Source organism: Nomascus leucogenys, chromosome 11 (genome assembly GCF_006542625.1).
Source record: "Nomascus leucogenys isolate Asia chromosome 11, Asia_NLE_v1, whole genome shotgun sequence".
NCBI classification, from domain to species: Eukaryota; Metazoa; Chordata; class Mammalia; order Primates; family Hylobatidae; genus Nomascus; species Nomascus leucogenys.
This window is the reverse complement of record NC_044391.1, coordinates 54,344,770-54,369,851: the sequence shown is the minus strand read 5'-3', so window position 1 is coordinate 54,369,851 and position 25,082 is coordinate 54,344,770. Positions and strand designations below refer to the sequence as shown.

Here is a 25,082-nt window from a genome sequence, read left to right as displayed (position 1 = left end):
CCTTGAATGTGACAGATCTCATCTGAAAAAAAAAAAAAAAACTCCATTATCTCTGGCAGTTTTGGTGTTTTCTATTCCAATTGTGCACGCAGGAACATTTGAAATTTCAAAAGAGCTCCATTTCTGCCAAGGAAGTTTAGGATTGTCCTAGGTAATTTTTGTCCAGAGACTTAGCCAATTGTAACTCCCTGGATTATAATTTTTGCTTATAAAGCCAGCTGTAGTGCTGAAAAGTGGCTGATCAGCAGAGAAAACTTAAAATACAAGCTAACCATTGCACTGACTTAACAAAGACGTCCCTTCCCTTCTAGTGTCCTTAGCTTGAATGTCTCCACAAAACTTTTGCACTGACCTGACAAATGCATCCTTTCAAGTGCAGTAGAAGTCCATGCATCCTGGCAAAACTGAAGTGTAAGCATACCTCATGAAGTATGAGGGTACCCCACAAAGTGCAAGCATATCCCGCAAATAGGTACCTTGTGGAGCCAGATGAACAGGCTTCCTGAAGAAAATTAAGTCTGTGAGACCTTAGCCAAAGCATGGGAATTCAAGAGGACTTACTGGAGGCCACCCCACTACTCACCTCCCATCCTGAAGACAACTGAGGCCAAGAAGACAACTGAGTCCAAGGGGCTCTTGCAGGCCCCAATGTATTGGTTTAGGATGATGCAGGGAGGAGAGTTGTAGTTTGCTTCAAATCCCACTTCTGATGCCAAGAATGTGAATGGAAGTTCTCTGAAAAAGGGAGTGCCAGGATGGGCCCATGTGCCTCCTCCAGTGGTGCTGGGCTTGAGGGCCTGAGCAAGGCACTGCCCTCACGGAGCAGCTAGGCTCTCCTTAGGGATGGCTTTGGGCAGAAGCTCTTGAGAACTCCTCTCAATCTGGCTTGGGGCTTGCCCTCACTCTTCTCATCCTCTGCCTCTGTCCCAGTCACAGCCCTGTGCCTGCCATGGAGAAGACGGAGCTGATCCTAGAAGGCCAAGCTGGCTGAGCTGGCCAGATGGTATGACTACATCACTACCTGGGTGAAGGCTGTGACATAGCAGGGCACCAAGCTGTTCAACGAGGAGCTCAACCTGCTTTCAGTGGCCTACACAAACATGGTCAGGGGATCACAGGTCCACCTAGAGGGTCATCTTGAGCATTGAGCAGAAAACTGTTACCTCCAACAAGAAGTTGCAGCTGATTAAGGGCTATCAGGAGAAAGTAGAGTCTGAGCTGAGATCTATCTGTACCACAGTCCTGGAATTGCTGGATAAGTATTTAATAGCTGATGCAACTAATCCAGAGAGTAAGGTCTTCTAATTGAAAATGAAGGGAGATTACTTTCTGTACCTTGCCGAAGTTGCAAGTGGTGATGATTGAAAACAAGATAGATAATTCCCAAGGAGCTTACCAAGAGGCATTTGATATAAGCAAGAAAGAGAGGCAATTCATCCACCCAATCTACCTGGGGCTTGCTCTTAACTTTTCTGTATTTTACTGTGAAATCCTTAATAACTCAGAGCTCACCTGCATGCTGAATAAAACAGATACACTGCAGAACTTGATACACGGAATGAAGATTCACACAAAGACAGCACCCTTATCTGCTAGAGACAACCTAACACTATGAATATCAGACAGTGCAAGGAAGAATGTGATGCAGTAGAAGGGGCTGAAAACTAAATGCATAAAGGGTGTCATTCTTCCTCCCTTCAAGAAACATTTTTATGCATCTCCATTCCTTATTCCACTTGGATTTCCTATAGCAAAGAAACCCATTCATGTGCTTGGAATTAACTGCTTATAGTCTTTTCACACTGCAGCTTTGGGAAAACTCCATTTCCTGATTTGTGTTTGTCTTGGCCTTCCTGGTGTGCAGTTACTGCTGTAGAAAGGCATTCATAGCTTAATTTCACATAAACGTAAGTACCTTCCAAATGCTTAGGCAGAGGACTAAAAAATGTATCTGGTATTTAAGTAATCTGAACCAGTTTTGCAAATGACTGTGTTTTGTATTACTGTGAAGATATAAAAATGTAGTTAATTATAATTTAAAGAATGTTCTGCCAAGACCAGCTCAGTTGTGGAGACCCTAACCCAGCGGTGCTAGAGGAATTAAAGACACACACACAGAAATATAGTGTGTGGAGTGGGAAATCAGGGGACTGACAGCCTTCAGAGCTGAGAGCCATGAACAGAGATTTACCCACATATTTATTGACAGCAAGCCAGTGATAAACATTGTTTCTATAGATTATAGATTAACTAAAAGTATTCCTTATGGGAAACAAACGGATGGGCCAAAACAAAGGGATGGGCCAAAACGAAGGGATGGGCTCTGGCTAGTTATCTGCAGCAGAAACATGTCCTTAAGGTGCAGATTGCTCATGCTATTGTTTGTGGTTCAGGAATGCCTTTAAGCAGTTTGCCGCCCTGGGTGGGCCAGGTGTTCCTTGCCCTCATTCTGGTAAACCCACGGCCTTCAGCGTGGGCATTATGGCCATCACGAACATATCACAGTGCTGCAGAGATTTTGTTTATGGCCAGTTTTGGGGCCAGTTTATGGCCAGATTTGGGGGCCTATCCCCAGCAGTGTTCCATGTAACTTCTTAATTTCCACATTCCCTCCCTTACTCTTTGGGGGTTTCTTCTCAATAATCAACTTTTCCATGCTCTTAATGTATTCTTTTTAGTAGAAATCCAGAAATATCAGATTGAATGGAAAAGTGCTTGCCATTTCTGGGTTGAGGTGTCACAAATTGAAATGTCTCCTATATCACATATTATGGAGGTCATGTGTACCTGTGGAAGGAGCAAATAAGAGTTTCCTTATTCGCTCTTCATTTGCTGCTAAGTTGGCAGCTTTCCTTCCCAATAAAAATTCATTTACACTTCCTGCCTTTATAGTTCTGGTATCTACTTTACTATGTAATAGAAGTAGCATGTTGCTGCCAGAATACTAGCATTTCTTTTGGCAAACTGAAGTACATGTCACTTCTTAACACACTAGAAAGGGAAAACAAAGCACAAAAGTCCAAGTCTAAAACTTTAGTACATTTCCATGCAGATTTTTGTATATGTAAGAGGGTGTCCTGTTTGTCTAGTGATTGTTATTTAGTTGGACAACTATTGTGTGTTGCTCATCATTGACTAAATCCCAAAAAAGCTTTGTGAAAATGTTATGCTCTATGTAACAGCAGAATAACATAAAATAAAATTACATTAAAAGTAATGGCAGAGCCACAATTACAATTGCACCAACCTAATATAAACCATTTACTATGGCTTTGTAACAATTGCATATTCCTATATTAAGGGACAGGTGAATTTACTACTTCCTAAAGTTTATTGATAATTTCCCTTTTGTGTAAAATGTGGTAGTGATACCTATATTTCTGCATCATGATATTCTTGTCTAGGGATGCCTGGACATGTATAAGATTGGACTGCATTTCTTAGAATGTTTTACTATAGATCAGTCTCCTGGGCCATCTCTTCCTCAGATATAAATGGTATCTGGTTAAGTGTTATGTGAAATAAAGTGAACATTTTAAAACTTTAAAAAATGTTATCTCAAAAGGAATTTGGAGGAAAGTAACCTAATTCCAGTGAACAATTTCCAAGCTGGGTCCAGCCTTCAGTGTAAAATGAAGGTGCATTCCAGAGAGCAAAGAGAGGTTTTGGTTTTATAGCAAAAGTTCCTTTCCAGGTTCTCAATCAGGTCTGTTTATGCAAATGAAAGATTGAAACTTCCTTAGTTCGGACTCATTGGCGCAGCTGATCCCTGATTGGCTGATACAGCTGATCCCTGATTGGCTGTGGCAGGTTATCTCTGATTGGTTTATTTCCAAGCCCCAAACCAGAAGTCTCTTTTCAGGTGTTTCTTTAAAATGGCCGATGGGGGTGCTTGCTGGCCCCCGTTTATCTTAACAGCAACAGCAACTGGTTTAGCTTGATTATAGAAATGGAGGTCCTATGATATTTTTACAACATCTTCTGAGAACAGACAGTACATGACTTTTCCCAAATCCAGCCATGGCCACTTGGCTCTGTTTTAAATTTGAGCACCTCAGTTGCCATGAGTTTATCTTGTCTGTGGGCCAATGGTATGCTTTAACATGGATACCTTCAATGCCAATTCAAAATCTCAGGGTTCATTCCAGTTTTCTCCTGTTATATTGTGAAATATATATTTGACTTTCATCCCCATCTCCTGACATATAGCTCCTAAAATCCTTGGAATCTCTAGAGGGATAAGAGTGTCCTTTGTATGCTAATGAGACGACTGGTGGCTGGGGCCCTAGTTTCAGAGGGAGGCTGGTTGCCAGGGAAACCAACCATGTAGATTAGAGGGTTGAAAATTTCAGTCCATCCCCCTACCCCCTCAACCTCTGGGGAGCAGAGAGTAGCTTAAGTTTGAGTTGATAATCCAGTGGCCAATGATTTAATTAATTGTGTCTACAAAATGAGGCTTCCATTAAAAACCCAAAGAACCCAAAAGGACTGAGTTCTGGAAGCTTCCAGATAACTGAATACATGGAGTTGCCCGGAGGGAGTTCTCGGGAGGGCATGGAAGCTTTGTTCCCTTCCTACTAGCCTCATTCCATGTGCCTCTCCCATCTGGCTGTTCATGCGTATCCTTTGTCATATCCTTAATAATAAATGGGTAAATTAAGTGTTTCCCTGAGTTCTGTGAGCCATCCTAGTAACAATCAAACCTGAGGAGGGGAGAGTGGGAACCCTAGTTTATAGCTGATCTGTCAGAATTATATGTGACAACTTATTATAATAGGTATCAGAAGCTGGAATAATCTTATGGGACTGAGCCCTCAACCTGTGAAATCTGACATTATTTCCAGGTAGGTAGTATTAGAATTGAATTGAATTAGAGGACACCCAGCTGTATCCTTTGGAGATTCTGCTGGAGAATTGGTTGTTAGTGGTGTGAAAGGAAAACATCTTGGGTCCCCAAAATCACTAAAGGGAAGAGTCAAGCTGGGAACTGCTTAGGGCAAACCTGTCTCCCATTCTATTCAAAGTCATCCCTCTCCTCACTGAGATAAATGCATATCTGATTCCCACCTTTGGAGAGGCTAATCAGAAACTCCAAAGAATTATACCATTTGTCTCCTATCTACCTATGACCTGGAAGTCCCCTCCGCACTTTGAGTTGTCCAGCCTTTCCAGGCCAAACCAATGTTCATCTTACGAGTGTTGATTGATGTCTTATATCTCCTTAAAAAGTATAAAGCCAAAATGTGCGCTGACCACCTTGGGCACATGTCATCAGGACCTCCTGAGGCTGTGTCATAGGCACATGTCCTCAACTTTGGCAAAATAAACTTTCTAAATTAACTGAAACCCGTCTCATATTTTCAGGGTTCACTGTGAGGAAAAATCCTCACACATCTGTGGCCACAGAAGTATTCTGTGTTGATTAAGTAGTGAGAGAGAGTGGTTGTTTCCTCTCTATGTTCTTACATTTATCTTCCCATATTTCTTAATCCCTTCCCAGTGAGCACTCTAATTTTCATTGCCCTTGTAGATTTACTTATTGTTCAAAACTCCTGCCATTGCCCTTTTTTTTTTTTTTTTTTAGATGGAGTCTCACTCTGTCACCCAGGCTGGAGTGCAGCGGCGCAATCTCAGCTCACTGAAACCTCTGCCTCCCACGTTCAAACAATTCTCCTCCCAAGTAGCTGGGATTACAGGTGTCTGCCACCATGCCCAGCTAATTTTTGCATTATTAGTAGAGATGGGCTTTCACAATATTGGCCAGTCTGGTCTCGAACTCCTGGCCTCAAGTGATCCACCTGCCTTGGCCTCCCAAAGTGCAGGAATTACAGGCATGAGCCACCATGCCTGGCCCACCATTGCCCCTCTTGTGTACATATTTCCTTCATGCCCCACTTGGGCTCCAACACTTCATACCAAACAGCCTTCCTTCATGGACTCCCTCTTCAACCTTCTTGTGCTCTGACACTTCCTTCTGGGCATTGTGGTTCCTATCATGCACTGCCACCTCCCTTCAACATGCATGCTTACCTTGTTTTTGAATTGAACTATTCAGGAATGGACTGGTAGAGGAGAAGAAAAGAAAATCTTGCTTTTTAGAAGTTTTTTTTATTACTAACAAAAATCACAATATTTTAAACTTATGTTTAAAATTGGAATATTACAGATAAAACCAAAGGCTCTTTTGATTATTATCCCTAATTCTGCTCTGCTTACTGTTTCTCAGGAAGTAACTCGCTGTTACTAGTTTGATGTGTGTCCTTCTAACCTTTAAAAATATAATTTTATATTTATATGTATGTTCCCAAGGAAAAGATATACATATTAATCTTTTAAATTTTATTCTCCAGTTTAGGAAAAGCCATTGAGGCTAGAACATTTAGAATATGATGCAAATTCTCTTCCTTGAACAGGGCTTACTTGGAGCATTAGTCAGGATTATTTTGGTTTCTGGTGACAGAAATCCAACTGAAAGTGGCTTAGGCAAAAAGAGACTGTATTGGCTAATATAATTGGGAAGTTCAAGGTACAGGAACACTAGGAAAACAGCAAGGACACAGACCACATACTCATGTGCATCTAGGTCAGCAGTCAGTGCAGCTCCACTTAGAGCAGTGGGAGTGAAAATAGCAGAAGTAGCAAGATATCCACCTCCTGACACTATGTAACACATGAAAGTAGAATGAGATAAACATCTGTCAAGGAGAGATTTTGTAAATTCTAGCTAGTATCCCACACAGCAAGTTTGCTGAATTGCACATTGTGCAATTCTAGGTGGCAATTCAAAGGACAAATCCCAGGTTTGTCCTGGGACATTTTAATACAGCCAGGATGAAGAACAGTGATGAAACTCTAAAGGTTCAACATCTTAGTATGCAGTATTCTGTTCAAAGAGAAAACATTTACAGAAGAAACTACCCAGTTAGATTCAGGGCCTTAAACTCTGTCATTAGTACACTGTCTCTCTCCATCTCATGGTTCCATTCTCATTGTGTTGATGTCATTCTCAGTCAAGCTGTCTCCTTGACATGGTCAGAATGGCCAGTAGTTCTATCAGCATTGCAAGTTTCATAATAATTTTAGCACTGGCCAGGCGTGGTGGCTCATGCCTGTAATCCCAGCACTTTGGGAGGCTGAGGCGGGTGGATCAGGAGGTCAGGAGATCAAAACCATCCTGGCTAAAATGGTGAAACCCCGTCTCTACTGAAAATACAAAAAAAAAAAAAAACTAGCCGGGCGTGGTAACAGGTGCCTGTAGTCCCAGCTACTTGGGAGGCTGAGGCAGGAGAATGGCATGAACCTGGGAGGCAGAGTTTGCAGTGAGCCAAGATTGTGCCATTGCACACCAGCCTGGGTGACAGAGCGAGACTCCATCTCAAAAAAAAAATAATAATAATTTTAGCACAAACCTCAGGATTGACTCTCATTGGCCTGGCTTGGGTCATAATGTTGCAGGAATTAGTAGGACAAGAGAGACCTTGGGGTGTATACAGGAGGATCTTTATTGAGTACACTCAGACCCAGCAGACTTATCCAAAAACTGGGCTTAGAACAAAGACAGCACTTAACTTTTATACACACTTTAAAAAGGGGGTGGGCTAGCGTGAAGCAGGCTTACCATGGTGCAAAAGCAAGGATACTGAGGCAGAACAAAGACAGTTAATCAAATTGTGACAGGCTCATAACTCAGGATTACACATGACGATTGCTATGCAGCCCAGATGTTTGTTATCTGGGTTTGCCCTAGTGCCTATCATGGCTTATTCCATGACCTCCACTATGGCACCCAGATGGCTGTATCTCAGGCCTGCTCAGATGGTTAAGGGCATTCACCATACCACTTAGATAAAACAGAATACTTGAATTTACTAGTTACAGAGAACAGGAATCTATAAACTCATACCATAAGAGAAAAGAAAATTTGTTTTTCTCCTCCCTATGTTGAGGGAGTGCTGGGAGAGTCTTCAGGGCACATTAGATAGTATTATCAAGACTTTTCCTGGTTCTGGGCTGTGGCTGTTGCTGCCTCTGGGACAAGTCAGCCTAATACCGGAAAGCTTATTTCTCTTTTTAATTTTATTTCTCTTTCTTTCTTTAATTTCCCACCTCAATAACCCATTCATGAACCAATCACTGTGCATGGGGGGTAGAAATTAATACCCATTTTCTCCTTTTTATAGTAGTAAACGGAATTTTCAGTGTTGGGCATATTACTGCTCAGTGAAAGAAATAATTTTCTAGCCTGTCTTCCATCTGGATGTGGACTTATGACTAAAATCTGGCTAATGGTATGCTGGTAAAAAATTTGTGCAGCTTATAACTCACATCCCTAAAAGAAAGGAGTATGTGCTCTTTGTTCCTATTTTTCCTTTTCTCTTGGTTGGAATTAAAACTTGGTGATGAGCCATATTGGAACATGTGAATAAGAACAACACCTAAAGATGGTAAAGCAAGGTATAAGGAGTCAGGCCTTTAGACACTGGGGAGCTACCATGCCACCTTGGCCTGCTTCTGCTCAAACTGCTGCAAGAGAAAGAAATAACCATCATGACTAAACTAAAAGGAATTGGCTAAAATAATCCAAAGTGGTATCCTCTGTGGAGTGGGAAATGGAAGGAAATAGGAGAGGAGCTCCTGTGGGTTTTCATAACAGCCCTTGTAACTATTTGGTTGTCTGTGTGCCCATATACTGTTTGTAAAAATAAAAACCACAATTTGAAAAGGAATGAGATAGGGAGAAGGGTTCTCTTCTTTCTCTAAGTAGTCTTCTGTTGTGAACACCTAAGATTGTGGTTTAGGGGAAATATCAAAAGTATAAAGAAGAAAATAAAAACCACAGGCATCAGACTACCCAAAGATAATTGCTGTTAAGATTTCAGCTAAGACTCAGTATATTTCCTCCCAGTCAAATATTTAACCCAGCACATTTCTGTTGCATCTCAAGATTCAATTGAATGGAATAAACACAAGCTGGTCACTGGGTGCAAATAACATAAGAGATAAGACACAGTTCCTGTCCTTTAATTCTGTTATGGGTTAGACTTACACTGTTAGAAGCAAAAGCAACATGGGGCTTTGATTGCCTCAAGAAATCACCTGCCTAATTTCTTTCTTATTAACAAATAAACACTGTACTTACTGAGTTTAATCCTTTCAGCACCAGAAGTTCTAAAAAGAGAAGAAACTTTGTGAGGCCAGTAATGTGCCTTCAAAATTATATGCATTCCAGGCTAGGCAGGAATTTACTAAATTTAATTCTTATTGTATACCTACTACAAGAGCTCACAGGCCTTCACTTTGGCTGACCTGACTGAGAGTGACATTGTTATCCTTGGTGTAGGTTCAATGTAAAGCCTGGGGCACTACAGTTGCCTGATGACCCCAAGTGGTTAATTTCTTTTGGCTTTATTATCCCAATAAGAAAAATTAAATTCTGTATACCTTAAGCCCAATTCAGATAATGAAAACTATAATTTCTTTTCTTATACCAATCTGATGAAGAAAAAAATTTAAACAAGACAAACAGGTGAAAAAATGCATTGCATCAGAGCTGTTTGTTGAGCTGCAGGCTCTTGAATCCACTTGCTCTGCAGTTACAATTCTGTGTGGAGGTGGGAGACATCAGTGTCACACAGTGGTTCAGCACATGTCACTGGAGCCTGACTGCCCAGGTTAGAACCTCAGCTTTCATCTCACTTGGTTCCTCACCTGTAGAATTGACATGTTAATAATAGCAAATGATTGTTACAGAAGATTAAATGAGTTAGTATTTGCAATGCACTTATTCCGTGTCTGGCATTTAATATGGGCTATGTAAACATTTCTTGAATAATAAAAGTAAATCCTGCCTGAATGAATTCAAATAAAAGCCTTGGCCATTGCTCTTCATAAAAAATTGTAGACTTAAGAATTAGCTAACAAATCCTTATTTATTTATTTGTATTTTTTTAGACAAGGTCTCTTGCTCTGTCACCCAGGCTGGAGTTCAGTGGTGCTATCATGGCTCACTGCAGCCTCCACCTCTTGGGCTCAAGGGATTCTCCTGCTTCAGCCTCCTAAGTAGCTGGGACTACAAGTGTGTGCCACCACATCTATTGGGGGAACTAGCCCCCAGTATTTCAATGTAGGTTCTTTTCTATTTTCCCTAAGTGTCAGCCAGTCTGAGAAATAAAGAGTACAAAGAAAGAAATTTTACAGCTGGGCCTCTGGAGGTGCCATCACATATTGGTAGGACCGTGATGGTGACCTCAGGCCACAAAACCAGCAAGTTTTTATTAGGGATTTTAGAAGGGGAGGGAGTGTATGAATAGGGAGTGGGTCACAGAGATCACATGCTTCAAAAGGCAATAAAAGATCACAAGGCAAATGGCAGAGCAGGATCACAAGGCAAGGGTGAAATTAGAATTACTGATGAGAATCCATGTCCTGCTGGGCATGCATTGTCTTGATAAACATTTTAACAGGAAACAGGGTTCAAGAGCAGAAAACCGGCCTGACTAGAATTCACCAGCCTGGAATCTCCCAATCCTAGCAAGCCTTAGGGCACTGCAGGAGACCAGGGCATATTTCGTACCTTATCTTCAACTGCATAAGACAGACACTCCCAGAGCGGCCATTTATAGATCTCCACCTGGGAATGCATTCCTTCCCCAAGGTTATTCCGTGCTGGGAAAAGAATTCAGCAATATTTCTCCTATTCACTTTCTGCAAGAAGAGAAATATGACTCTGTTCTGCCCGGCCCCGCAGGCAGTCACACTTTATGGTTATCTCCCTTGTTCCCTGAAAATTGCTGTTATCTTGGTCTTTTTCAGGGTGCCCAGATTTCATATTGTTCAAACACACATGTTTTACCAACAATTTGTACAGTTAATGCAATCATCACAGGGTCCTGAGGTGACATATATCCTCAGCTTACGAAGATGATGGGATTAAGAGATTAAAGACAAGCTTAGGAAATTATAAGAGTATTGACTGGGAAAGTGATAAATGTCCATGAAATCTTCACAATTTATGTTCAGAGATTGCAGTAAAGACGGGTGTGAGAAATTATAAAAGTATTAATTTTGGGAACTATTAAATGTCCATGAAATCTTCAAATTTATGTTCTGCCATGGCTTCAGCTGGTCCCTCTGTTTGGGGTCCCTGACTTCCTGCAACACACATCCAGCTAAGTTTTTATTATTTGTAGAGATTGAGTTTCACGATGTTGCTCAGGCTGGTCACAAACTCCGGGGCTCAAGTGATCCTCCTACCTCGGCATCCCAAAGTGCTTGGATTACAGGCATGAGCCACTGCATTTGGCCCCTTACATTCTTTATGTCAGCTCCTTAACAAGCTGGTTGGTTTTCTCTTTCTCATGTAATTCATGAAAAATAAGATATTCCACAATTATTATTAGACAATAGATATTCTATCACCTAGTAATAATATAATAGTAAACACTTATGTCTCACTTTCTATATATCAGACACAGTTTTAATTATGTGCCTCATCTCATTTAATCTTTAAAAAACCCATTTTACATTTTAGGAAACTAAGGCATGCAGAAGTTAATTTACTTGCCCAAGGTTATGCAGTTGGTACGTGGTAGATCCTGGGTTCAGTCCTAGGCAAGCTGGCTCCAGAGTCCATGTGCTTCCCCACCCATGACACTGGGCTACCCCCAAAGAGCATGCTGTGTCAGGAATAACATGCAACTGTGACTGCTACTGATCCTTATGTCTCCGCTGTAGCTACAGCCCTGTTATTCACCAAGCCTCATCAAAGCTCATTACTTCCCATATGATGGCAAACAATCGCCAACTTCTTTCATATTTGAGCTTTTCTTTCCACTTCCATCAAAATTTGTTTTATCCCATAGAAAAATCAGAATCTGCTGATTCTGAATTCTATATCCACCAGATCCACAGTCAAAGTTTAGCTGAAGAAAACTCAGCTAACAGTCAGAAGATCTACTGGCCAATTTAGACCCCATCCAGGGAGATCTACTTGGTGAAACAGCGCACAGGCAATGTCTGTATTTTAGCTTTGCAGGTCCTCACATTCAATTCCAGCCATTACCCCAGGAGATCAAGCTCTGAAAGGAAGTTGATTTACAAACCCAGAACCCAATTTACAAGGGAAGCTACTGCTAGGTGGAAAACCTACCTAGAGCATAATCATGGGCTACTAACTTATTCTGAGTGAGATCAAGGACACTGAGAGCACCTATTAGAGATCAGAAGATTCTTTCATGAGGCCAGGTTTAGAGCCAAAGAAATCTGATGTTTTTAAAGAATATTTCTATCAAGTTCCTGGAATGAACTGCCTCTCTTCACTCTAGTAGTATGGGGTCCTGAGAGCCAGCAGCAGCTGTTGAGGCCAGAACAGCCTCTCTCTTGCATGGGGCAGCAGGCCACCAGGCATGGTCCTTCTCTTTGGCTACCTTCTCCTAGGCTCCAGGAAACCCATTACTCCTGGCAGACCCTCTTCTACTCTCACTTGCTGCAGCGTATGGAGTACGTGCATGGAATGTGCACACATTATATTCCAGGCCTGCTTTCTTGGAGACCTGCCTTGCCCTGATGAAATTCTGAAGTGTCCCATGACACCTTAGTGAGACACTTGCAAATCATCTCTTGGGTAGGGTTTCTTCTAAGATGACTCATCTTGCATTTGAGTGACATTATTTCTAAAATTATCCCAAATTCTGAGCTCATCTCCTGACTTAGAGCCAGTAGCTACCTTATGCATTAACCAGGGATTTAACATTATAAGTGAAGTGATAATATATGATTGTGGTGGTTTGCACAAGAGGGGAGAGAGTAAGAAGGAAAGGAAGGAGCTAAACCAGTTAAACCTAGTTAAGTGCCAGTGATTATTTATTCAAGTAAATTTAATACTTTGTATTTATCTTGCTTTACTTATCTTGGCCAGAAAAATATTTAAAAACCCTCTTGTCACTAGAATGACCTTAGAATTATGACCCTAGATTCAGACATAGACTTGACAGAATACAAAGAGATGACATTTGAATATCAGTAAGAATTATCTCATTACAGATAGAAAGAATAGGAAAACAATTCAGCTTAGAATATAACTGGAAAGGATCCACTGGATCCAGTCAGTTGGTGAAGAAACCTGAATGAGAGTTGCAGGCTTACATCATGATATGGTTTGGATTTGTGTCCCTGCCCAAATCTCATGTTGAATTGTAATCCCCAATGTTGAAAGAGGGGCCTGGTGAGAGGTGATTGGATCATAGGGGTAGATTTCCACCTTGCTATTCTTGTGATAGTAAGTTCTCATGAGATCTAGTTGTTTAAAAGTGTGTAGCACCTACCCCTTTTCCCTATTCTTCCTTCTCCAGCCATGTAAGACATGCCTGCTTCCCCTCTCATGATTATAAGTTTCCTGAGATCTCCTCAGCCATGCTTCCTATACAGCCTGCAGAACTGTGAGTGAACTAAACCTCTTTTCTTGATAAATTATCCATTCTCAGGTAGTTCTTTATAGCAATGTGAGAATGGACTAATATGGAAATTGGTACCAGGAGTAGGGCATTGCTATAAAGATACCTGAAAATGTGAAAGCAACTTTGGAACTAGGTAATGAGCAGAGGTTGTTCACTTTGGAGGGCTCAGAAGAAGACAGGAAGATGAGGGAAAGTTTGGAACTTCCTAGAGACTTGTTAAATGGTTGTGGCCAAAATGCTGATAGTGATATGAACAACGAATTCCAGGCTGAGGAGGTCTCAGATGGAGTAGGAACTTACTGGGAACTGGAATAAAGGTCACTATTGCTATGCTTTACGAAAGAGACTGGCAGCCTTGTGCCCCTGATCTAAGGATCTGTGGAAATTTGAACTTGACAGTAATGATTTAGGGTATCTGGCAGAAGAAATTTCTAAGTAGCAAAGCATTTGAGATTTGGTCTAGATGCTTCTAACAGTGTATGGTCCTCCATGTGTGCAAAGAGATGATCTGAAACTGGAACTTATATTTAAAACGGGAGCAGAACATAAATGCTTAGAAAATTTTCAGTCTGACCATGTGGTAGAAAACAAAAACCTATTTTCTGGGGGAGGAATTCAAGTTGGCTGTAGAAATTTTTATAAGTAAAGAGGAACCAAATGTTAGTAGCCAAGACAATGGGGAAAATGTATCAGAAGACATCAGAGACTTTTGTGGCAGACCCTTCCATCAGAGGCCTGGAGATCTAGGAAGGAAGAATGCTTTGTGGACTGGACCCAGAGCCCTGATGTCCTGCACAACCTTGGGACACTGCTCCTTGCATCCCAGCCACGTTAGCTCCAGCCATGGCTAAAAGAGCCCCAGATAAGTCTCAGGCTGCTGCTCCAGAGGGTGCAAGCCATTAAGCCTTGGCAGGTCCTATGTGGTGTTAAGCCTGCAGGTGTGCAGAGGGCAAAAGTTGAGGCTTGGGATCCTCTGTCTAGATTTCAGAGGATGTATGGAAACACCTGGATGATCAGGCAAAAGTCTGATGCAGGGGTTGAGCCCTCATGGAGAACCTTTACTAGGGCAGTGCAGAAGGGAAATATGGGGTTGGAACTCTCACACAGAGTCCTCACTGGGGCACTGCTTAGTGAAGCTGTGAGAAGACGGTCACCATCCTCCAGACCCTAGAATGATAGATACACTGACAGCTTGTACTGTGCACCTGGAAAAGCTGTAGGCACTCAACACCAGCCCATGAAATCAGTTGAGGGAGCTGTACCCTGCAGAGCCACAGAGGTGGCACAGCCCAAGGCCTTGGGAGCCCACCCGTTGCATCAGTGTAGCCTACATGTGAGAAATGGAGTCAAAGGAGATTATTTTGGAGCTTTAACATTTAATGACTGCCCTTCTGGGTTTTGGACTTGCATGGGGCCTGTAGTCCCTTTGTTTTGGCTGATTTTTCCCTCTTGGAATGAGTGTATTTACCCAATGCCTGTAGCCCCATTATATCTTGGAAGTGACTAACTTGTTTTTTATTTTACAGGCTCATAGATGGAAGGGACTTGCCTTGTCTCATATGAGACTTTTGGTTGCGAACTTTTGAGTTAATGCTGAAACGAGTTAAGACTTTGGTGGACTGTTGAGAAGAGATGATTGTATTTTGCAATGTGAGAAAGACATGAGATTTGGGAGTGGCCAAGGGCAGAATGATATGGTTTGTATCTGTGTCCCTGCCCAAATCTCATGTCCAATTGTAATACATAATATTGGTGGAGGGGCCTGGTGGGAGGTGATTGGATCATGGGAACAGATTTCCCCCTTGCTGTTCTCATGACAGTGAGTGAGTTCTCATGAGATCTGTTGTTTAAAAGTGTGTAGCACCTCCCCCTTCATCCTCTTCCTCTTTCTCTGGCCACGTAAGATGTGCCTGCTTCCCCTTCACCTTCTGCTGTGATTGTAAGTTTTCTGAGACCTCCCTGGCCATGCTTCCTGTACAGTCTGCAGAACTCTGAGTCAATTAAACCTCTTTTCTTTATAAACAACCCAGTCTCAGGTAGTTCTTTATAGCAATATGAGAATGGACTAATACAGACTGGATGTGCGAATTAGGGGCACCCACTATAATGCAGGGGTAGTGGGTTGTGTGAGGCACCCCCATGCAGCATAGGGGCATTTAAAAGGGCTTCTAATAAATGTTCCCCATCATTGTGAGAAAATTCTTGCTATATATATACAGCTATAAATATTCTTATCCCAATCAAAATCTCAGGTCTATATCCAAGTTCAGCCACTTTAAAAGGCAATGTCAAATTACTTGGAATGAAATAATTTTCTCTTTATTGAGTAAATGTCTGAGGAGATTTATAATAGAGTATAGAAATGGTAATGTATAGAGACAGTCAAGTAGACCAAACCATGAATTATTATTTTGAATTAAATTTGAAAATAATTTATACAGTATTTTAAGTACTTAAAACATAAAAGAGAATGTGGCATATTATGAACAATTTCACATAATAGATTATCAAACACATTTGCTTTCTAATTCCAATTTTTAAATGTACAATGAGTATTCAATTAGATTTGTGGTTTTAAGATAAAAGAAAATTGTGCTAGATTATAAATCATATTAGAAAGTTTAAGATAATGTGGCTTTGCCATATTTATATGTTGCATTACTTGGTTTATAAGGCTTATTTAAGGTTTATCAGTCATACAATTCACACTGTATTTATTTTCTTTTGTTTACAATCCTGTTGAAGACATACTTTAAAAGAAAATTAAATATGTTAAATTTATGAACACAGTTTAAATTTTTAAAGTGAGTTTAATTAACACAATGAAATATTAATTTAAGTTCCCCTTAAGAAATTGATAACATTGGGTTGGAGCCCACCACAGCTCAGTGAGACCTGCCTGCCTCTGTAGACTCCACCTCTGGGGGTAGGGCATAGCTCAACAAAAGGTAGCAGAAACTTCTGCAGACTTAAACATCCCTGTCTGACAGCACTGAAGAGAGAGCAGTGGTTCTCCCAGCACAGTGTTTGAGCTCTGAGAACGGACAGTCTGCCTCCTCAAGTGAGTCCCTGACCCCCGTGTAGCCTAACTGGGAGACACCTCCCAGTAGGGGCCGACTGACACCTCATACAGGCAGGTGCCCCTCTGAGACGAAGCTTCCAGAGGAAGGATTAGACAGCAATATTTGCTGTTCTGCAATATTTGCTGTTCTGCAGCCTCTGCTGGTGATACACAGGCAAACGGCGTCCGGAGTGGACCTCCAGCAAACTCCAGCAGACCTGCAGCTGAGCGACCTGTTAGAAGGGAAACTAACAAACAGAAAGGAATAGCTCAAAATCAACAAAAAGGACATCCACACCAAAAGCCCATCTGTAGGTCACCAACATCAAAGACCAAAAGTAGATAAAACCATGAAGATCTGGAGAAACCAGAGCAGAAAAGCTGAAAATTCTAAAAGCCAGAGTGCCTCTTCTCCTTCAAAGTACCACAGCTCCTCGCCAGCAATGGAACAAAGCTGGATGGAGAATGACTTTGATGAGTTGACAGAAGTAGGCTTCTGAAGGTCAGTAATAACAAACTTCTCCGAGCTAAAGGAGGGTGTTCAAACCTATCACAAGGAAGCTAAAAACCTTGAAAAAAAATTAGACAAATGACTGACTAGAATAAACAGTGTAGAGAAGACCTTAAATGACTTGATGAAGCTGAAAACCATGGCACAAGAACTATGTGATGCATGCACAAGCTTCAGTAGCTGAATCAATCAAGTGGAAGAAAGGGTATCAGTGATTGAAGATCAAATGAATGAAATGAAGCGAGAAGAGAAGCTTAGAGAAAAAAGAGTGAAAAGAAATGAACAAAGCCTCCAAGAAATATGGGACTACGTGAAAGGACCAAACCTACATTTGATTGGTGTACCTGAAAGTGATGGGGAGAATGGAACCAAGATGGAAAACACTCTTCAGGATATGATCCAGGAGAACTTCCCCAACCTAGCAAGGCAGGCCAACATTCAAATTCAGGAAATACAGAGAACACCACAAAGATACTTCTTGAGAAGAGCAACCCCAAGACACATAATTGTCAGATTCGCCAAGGTTGAAATGAAGGAAAAAACGTTAAAGGCAGCCAGAGAGAAAGGTCGGGTTACCCACAAAGGGAAGCCCATCAGAGTAACAGCAGATCTCTCCACAGAAACTCTACAAGCCAGAAGAGAGTGGGGGCCAATATTCAACATTCTTAAAGAAAAGAATTTTCAACCAAGAATTTCATATCCAGCCAAACTAAGCTTCATAAGTGAAGGAGAAATAAAATACTTTACAGACAAGCAAATGCTGAGAGATTTTGTCACCACCAGGCCTGCCTTACAAAAGCTCCTGAAGGAGGCACTAAACATGGAAAGGAACAACCGGTACCAGCCACTGCAAAAACATGCCAAATTGTAAAGGCCTTCGATGCTAGGAAGAGACTGCATCAACTAATGGGCATAATAACCAGCTAACATCATAATCAGGATCAGATTCACACATAACAATATTAACCTTAAATGTAAATGGGCTAAATGCCCCAATTAAAAGACACAGACTGGAGATTGGATAAAAAATCAAGACCAATCTCACGTGCAGAGACACACATGGGCTCAAAATAGAGGGATGGAGGAAGATCTACTAAGCAAACAGAAAGCAAAAAAAAAAAAAAAAAAAAAAAAAAAGCAGAGGTTGCAATCCTCATCTCTGATAAAACAGACTTTAAACCAACAAAGATCAAAAGAGACAAAGAAGGCCATTACATAATGGTAAAGGGATCAATTCAACAAGAAGAGCTAACTATCCTAAATATATATGCACCCAATACAGGAGCACCCAGATTCATAAAGCAAGTCCTTAGAGACCTACAAAGAGACTTAGACTCCCATAAAATAATAACGGGAGACTTTAACACCCTACTGTCAAGATTAGACAGATCAACAAGACAGAAGGTTAACAAGGTTATCCAGGACTTGAACTCAGCTCTGCACCAAGCTGACCTAATAGACATCTACAGAACTCTCCACCCCAAATCAACAGAATATACATTCCTCTCAGCACCACATCACACTTATTCCAAAATTGACCACATAGTTGGAAGCAAAGCACTCATCAGCAAATGTGAAAGAACAGAAATCACAACAAACTGTCCCTCAGACCACAATGCAATCAAATTAGAACTCCGGATTAAGAAATTCACTCAAAACTGCAAAACTACATGGAAACTGAACAACCTGCTCCTGAATGACTACTGGCTAAATAACAAAATGAAGGCAGAAATAAAGATGGTCTTTGAAACCGATGAGAACAAAAACACAATGTACCAGAATCTTTGGGACACATTTAAAGCAGTATGTAGAGGAAATTTATAGCACAAAATTCCTACAAGAGAAAGCAGGAAAGATCTAAAATCGACACCCTAACATCACAATTAAAAGAACTAAAGCAGCAAGAGCAAACAAATGGAAAAGCTTGCAGAAGGCAAGAAATAACTGAGATCAGAGCAGAACCGAAGGAGATAGAGACACAAAAAATCCTTCAAAAAATCAATGAAACTAGGAGCTGGTTTTTTGAAAAGATCAACAAAATTGATAGAACGCTAGCAAGACTAATAAACAAGAGAGAAGAATCAAATAGACGCAATAAAAATGATAAAGGGGATATCAGCACTGATCCCACAGAAAAACAAACTGCCATCAGAGAATATTATAAACACCTCTACACAAATAAACTACAAAATCTAAAAGAAACGGATACATTCCAGGACACACATACCCTCCCAAGATTAACCAGGAAGAAGCTGAATCCCTGAATAGACCAATAACAGGCTCTGAAATTGAGGCAATAATTAACAGCCTATCAACCAAAAAAAGTCCAGGACAAGATGGATTCACAGCCGAATTCTACCAGAGGTACAAAGAGGAACTGCTACCATTCCTTCTGAACCTATTCTAATCAATAGAAAAAGAGGGAATCCTCCCTAACTCATTTTATGAGGCCAGCATCATCTTGATACCAAAGCCTGGCAGAGACACAACAAAAAAAAGAGAATTTTAGACCAATATCCCTGATGAACATTGATGTGACAATCCTCAATAAAATACTGGCAAACCAAATCTAGCAGCACATCAAAAAGCTTATCCAACAAGATCAGTTTGGCTTTATCCCTGAGCTGCAAGTCTGGTTCAACATATGCAAATCAGTAAACATAATCCATCACATAAACAGAACCAAACACAAAAACCACATGATTATCTCAATAGATGCAGAAAAGGCCTTTGACAAAATTCAACAGCCCTTCATGCTAAAAACTCAATAAACGAGGTATTGATGGGATGTATTTCAAAATAATAAGAGCTGTTTATGACAAACCCACAGCCAATATCATACTGAATGGGCAAAAACTGGAAGCATTCCCTCTGAAAACTGGCACAAGACAGGGATACCCTCTCTCACCACTCCTTTTCAACATAGTGTTGGAAATTCTGGCCAGGGCAATCAGGCAAGAGAAAGAAATAAAGGGCATTCAATTAGGAAAAGAGGAAGTTAAACTGTCCCTGTTTGCAGATGACATGATTGTATATTTAGAAAAACCCATCGTCTCAGCCCAAAATCTCCTTAAGTGGATAAGCAAATTCAGCAAAGTCTCAGGGTACAAAATCCATGTGCAAAAATCACTAGCATTAATATATACCAATAACAGACAAACAGAGAGCCAAATCATGAGTGAACTCCCATTCACAATTGCTACAAAGGATTAAAATACCTAGGAATCCAACTTACAAGGGATGTGAAGGACCTCTTCAAGGAGAACTACAAACCACTGCTCAGCGAAATAAAAGAGGATACGAACAAATGGAAGAACATTCCATGGTCATGGATAGGAAAAGTCAATATCGTGAAAATGGCCATACTGCCTAGAGTAATTTATAGATTCAATGCCATCCCCATCAAGCTACCAATGACTTTATTCACAGAATTGGAAAAAACTACTTTAAAGTTCATATGGAACAAAAAAAGAGCCCTCATTGCCAAGACAGTTCTAAGCCAAAAGAACAAAGCTGGAGGAATCACGCTACCTGACTTCAAACTATAGTAAAAGACTACAGTAACCAAAACAGCATGGTACTGGTACCAAAACAGACATATAGACCAATGGAGCAGAACAGAGCCCTCAGAAATAACCCCACACATCTACAACCATCTGATCTTTGACAAACCTAATAAAAACAAGAAATGGGGAAAGAATTCCCTATTTAATAAATGGTGCTGGAAAAACTGGCTAGTCATATGTAGAAAGCTGAAATTGGATCCCTTCCTTACACCTTATACAAAAATTAATTCAAGATGGATTAAAGACTTACATGTTAGACCTAAAACCATAAAAACCCTAGAAGAAAACCTAGGCAATACCATTCAGGACATAGGCATGGGCAAGGACTTCATGTCTAAAACACCAAAAGCAATGGCAACAAAAGCCAAAATTGACAAATGGGATCTAATTAAACTAAAGAGCTTCTGCACAGCAAAAGAAACTACCATCAGAGTGAACAGGCAACCGACAGAATGGGAGAAAATTTTCGCAACCTACTCATCTGATAAAGGGCTAATATCCAGAATCTACAATGAACTCAAACAAATTTACAAGAAAAAAAAAACAACCCCATCAAAAAGTGGGCGAAGGATATTAACAGACACTTCTCAAAAGAAGACATTTATGCAGCCAAAAAACACATGAAAAAATGCTCATCATCACTGGCCATCAGAGAAATGCAAATCAAAACCACAATGAGATACCATCTCACACCAGTTAGAATGGCCATCATTAAAAAGTCAGGAAACAACAGGTGCTGGAGAGGATGTGGAGAAATAGGAACACTTTTACACTGTTGGTGGGACTGTAAACTAGTTCAACCATTGTGAAAGTCAGTGCGGCGATTCCTCAGGGATCTAGAACTAGAAATACCATTTGACCTAGCCATCCCATTACTGGGTATATACCCAAAGGATTACAAATCATGCTGCTATAAAGACACATGCACACGTATGTTTATTGTGGCACTATTCACAACAGCAAAGACTTGGAACCAACCCAAATGTCCAACAACCTTAGACTGGATTAAGAAAATGTGGCACATATACACCATGGAATACTATGCAGCCATAAAAAATGATGAGTTCATGTCCTTTGTACGGACATGGATGAAACTGGAAACCATCATTCTCAGCAAACTATCGCAAGGACAAAAAACCAAACACCGCATGTTCTTACTCATAGGTGGGAATTGAACAATGAGAACTCATGGACACATGAAGGGGAACATCACACTTCAGGGACTGTGGTAGGGTGGGGGTAGGGGGGAGGGATAGCATTGAGAGATATAACTAATGCTAGATGGTGAGTTGGTGGGTGCAGCACACCAACATGGCACATGTATACGTATGTAACAAGCCTGCACGTTGTGCATGTGTACCCTAAAACTTAAAGTATAATAACAATAAAATTTAAAAAAAATGAGATCACATCCTTTGCAGGGACATGGATGAAGCTAGAAGCCATAATTATCAGCAAACTAACACAGGAAGAGAAAACCAAACACTGCATGTTCTCACTCATAAGCGGGAGTTGAAAAATGAGAACACATGGACACAGGGAGGGGAACATCACACATTGGGGCCTGTCTGAGGGTAGGGGGCAAGGGGAGGGAGAGCATTAGGACAAATACCTAATGCATGCAGGGCTTAAAACCTAGATGATGGGTTAATAGGTACAGCAAACCACCATGGCACACATATACCTATGTAACAAACCTGCTGGTTCTGCACATGTATCACAGAACTTAAAGTAAAATAAAAAATAAAAAAAAGAAAATTAAAGTGCTTAGAACAGTGTCTGGCATGTGGTGAGCAATCTGGAAGTGCTTGCTAATTGTAGCATGTGACGAACCGCACTCTGACTCTGCCATTTATTAGCAGTGTAATCTTGTGCAAATTACTTTACCTCTGTGAGCCTCAGTTTCCTCCTCTATAACATAGGAGTAACCTCACATGACTTGTTGCAGAGATTAAATAAAATTGAATGGGTAATATGTGGGAAATTCTAAGCACAGTGCTTGGACTGAATAAATGTCCAATAAATGCCAATTATTTTTATTTCTATTATTTTATTGTCACATTTCTCTTATCAGGTCTAGACTTGCACCTCTTCAATCCAGTTCATTCCAATTCATTCCCCAATGGCAGCAAAAGTGGTCTTTTTAAAAAGTAAGCAGCCTCAAAATGAATCTATAGTGACAGAAACACATCAGTGGTTGTCTGGAGCCAGGGTGGAGAGGAGGGATGATTAACTGCAAACAGGTACAAGGGAACTTTCTAGGATGAGAAAAATGTTTTATATTTTGACTGGTGGTGGTTGTACAGGTGTATTCATATGACAAGACTCATCAGACGGTACACTTAGATGGATGCACTTCTTTTTACGCAAACTTTACCTCATTAATGTTGATTAGAAAAAAAGGTAAGCAGCCTCCCTGGTCATCTGTTATATTGTTATATTTTCTCTTCTCCATGGCACTTATCAGTATATAAAATTATTTCATTCACTTTTTATGTGTCTATTGGCCAACCCCTCCCTCCGTTAGAATATAAACTCTTTGAGGGCAAGGACTCTGTCTTACACCCGACTATAACTCTAGAATCTGGAACCACATTTAGCACATAGTAGGAGCCTGATAAATTCTTCTTGACAGACTGACTAATGGTTAAAGTCCATCAATGGTTCTACCTCCAAATTATATATTGATTTCATCTATTATCATCATTTCTGCTAACACCATTTCAGCTTAGGGCACTATCATCTCTTGCTTGGATTATGCAACGGCCTCCTTGCTTCCACCATTGCTCCTTCATTTCAGTCTCCACAGAGCCCCCCAGTGATCTTTTAAAAATATAAATCAGATCACATTACTCCCCTACTTTAAAAATGGAGATAAAAATGATTAAGAAGCTGAATAAATGAACAAGAAAAGGCAATTCAAAACTCCAGGAAAACACAAAAGTTATATAAGAAAGGTGATGGTCCTAATATGAAATCAATCAAAATGTAACTCTGGAGCATATATGAATCTCAGCTCACAAGTTCAAAAAATACCTCAGCTATTAATGATGAGGTGGAGAGATGGCCCTCAGACCAAAATATTAAGTCTTCTATCTTCTAAAGGTTACCACTTTAGTGTCTGCTGTTCCAGTCTACATGCCCTTTATATCTAGCAAATTTCTACTACCTTCCTGCCATGGTGGGACACATGAGTCTTCTGTGAGGTCATCTGAAGTCTCATCTGCCTAAACATACAATGTAGCTGTGACTCTCTTGAGTCTTGTCACCTCCCCATGGTGTGCCCCCAAGGTGCTTCCAGAAAGTGGGCCCTGGTCCCTCCTGTCCTGGGAACCCCAAACATCACCTTCTTCTCTCATCAGAGTGAATCTCTTTGTCATAGGGGAAAGTCTCTGTTTCTCTGAATCATTTGGTACACCCATAAGTCACATTCTGTTTTACTTCTTTCCCAAAACTCTGTAATTTTTCTAAATATATCAGGGTTGGGGGAAACTAAAGCTGGAGAAAGTGCAGGAAATTTATGTGTTTTATCCCATCAAACATCTCACCCTAGGTAAAGAAGTACCAAATTGGCTATCTATTTGAATGGAAGAAGGGGAAATAAAAAAAACAGGGAGGAATGAAAAAGTGTAAATTATTATCTCAAAATATTGCCTAGCCAGTTTCCCCTTAGTAAATTTTTGTGTCTTCAGAAAATTTATTTTTGACCTTTGTTCAACCCTCTCGACAGCATAATGTCTGAGTTTTGCATTTTCCAAGGTAGTAGACATTGTGACTGATTTCCCAACATCCCATCTGCCCCGTGATTAATCTAAGCAATTCATGGCAACTTACCTCTTTGCCAGGGGTGGACAAGCCTAAACCAATTTGGGCCAATGAGACTCAAGGAGACACATGATGAGGGCTCTAAGAAAGAAACTTCTTCAGTGTTGAATACTGTGGAAAGGCAGGCTCTTTCTTCTTCTATAAGTTGTGAATGAGGAAATGTAGAGTTCCCTTTGCCTGGCAGTCACACCACAACAACAAAGGGTAAAGCTAAAACTACGGGCAGCGGCGCAAAGAAGTAGAAAGAGCCTACAGCCTCAATGCCATCCTTCAGCCACTGGGCCCTGCCCTCACTCTTCATTGTCTAAGCCAGTGTGAGTTGGCTTTTCTGTTACTTGTTGTTGAATGCATTCTATCTGATTTAGAATTTGGTGCCAGGAATAGAAGTGCTGCAAACAACAAACTGTAGTGAGTTGCATGGTAGCACCCTAAAGATATATCTACAAGCTAACCCTTGGAACCCGTGAGTGTTACCTTATTTGGAAAGAGTCTTTGCAGATGTACCTGGATTATATTTTATTATTTTCAGATGTTGAAGAGACCCAAATTAAAGATATTTTAGTTAAAAAAATCACAGTTGACCTTTATTATATGACCATTTATCAAGATTAAAAAAAAAACTCTTCAACAGAACTTCATATGACCCAGGAGTTTAAGTCTTTCTT

At 40.7% G+C, this 25,082-nt stretch overlaps 1 pseudogene; it reads left to right on the top strand.

The window, feature by feature from the left end:
- Nucleotides 1-949: 949 nt before the first annotated feature.
- LOC100606573 lies at nucleotides 950-1,668 on the top strand (annotated as a pseudogene).
- Nucleotides 1,669-25,082: the final 23,414 nt, after the last annotated feature.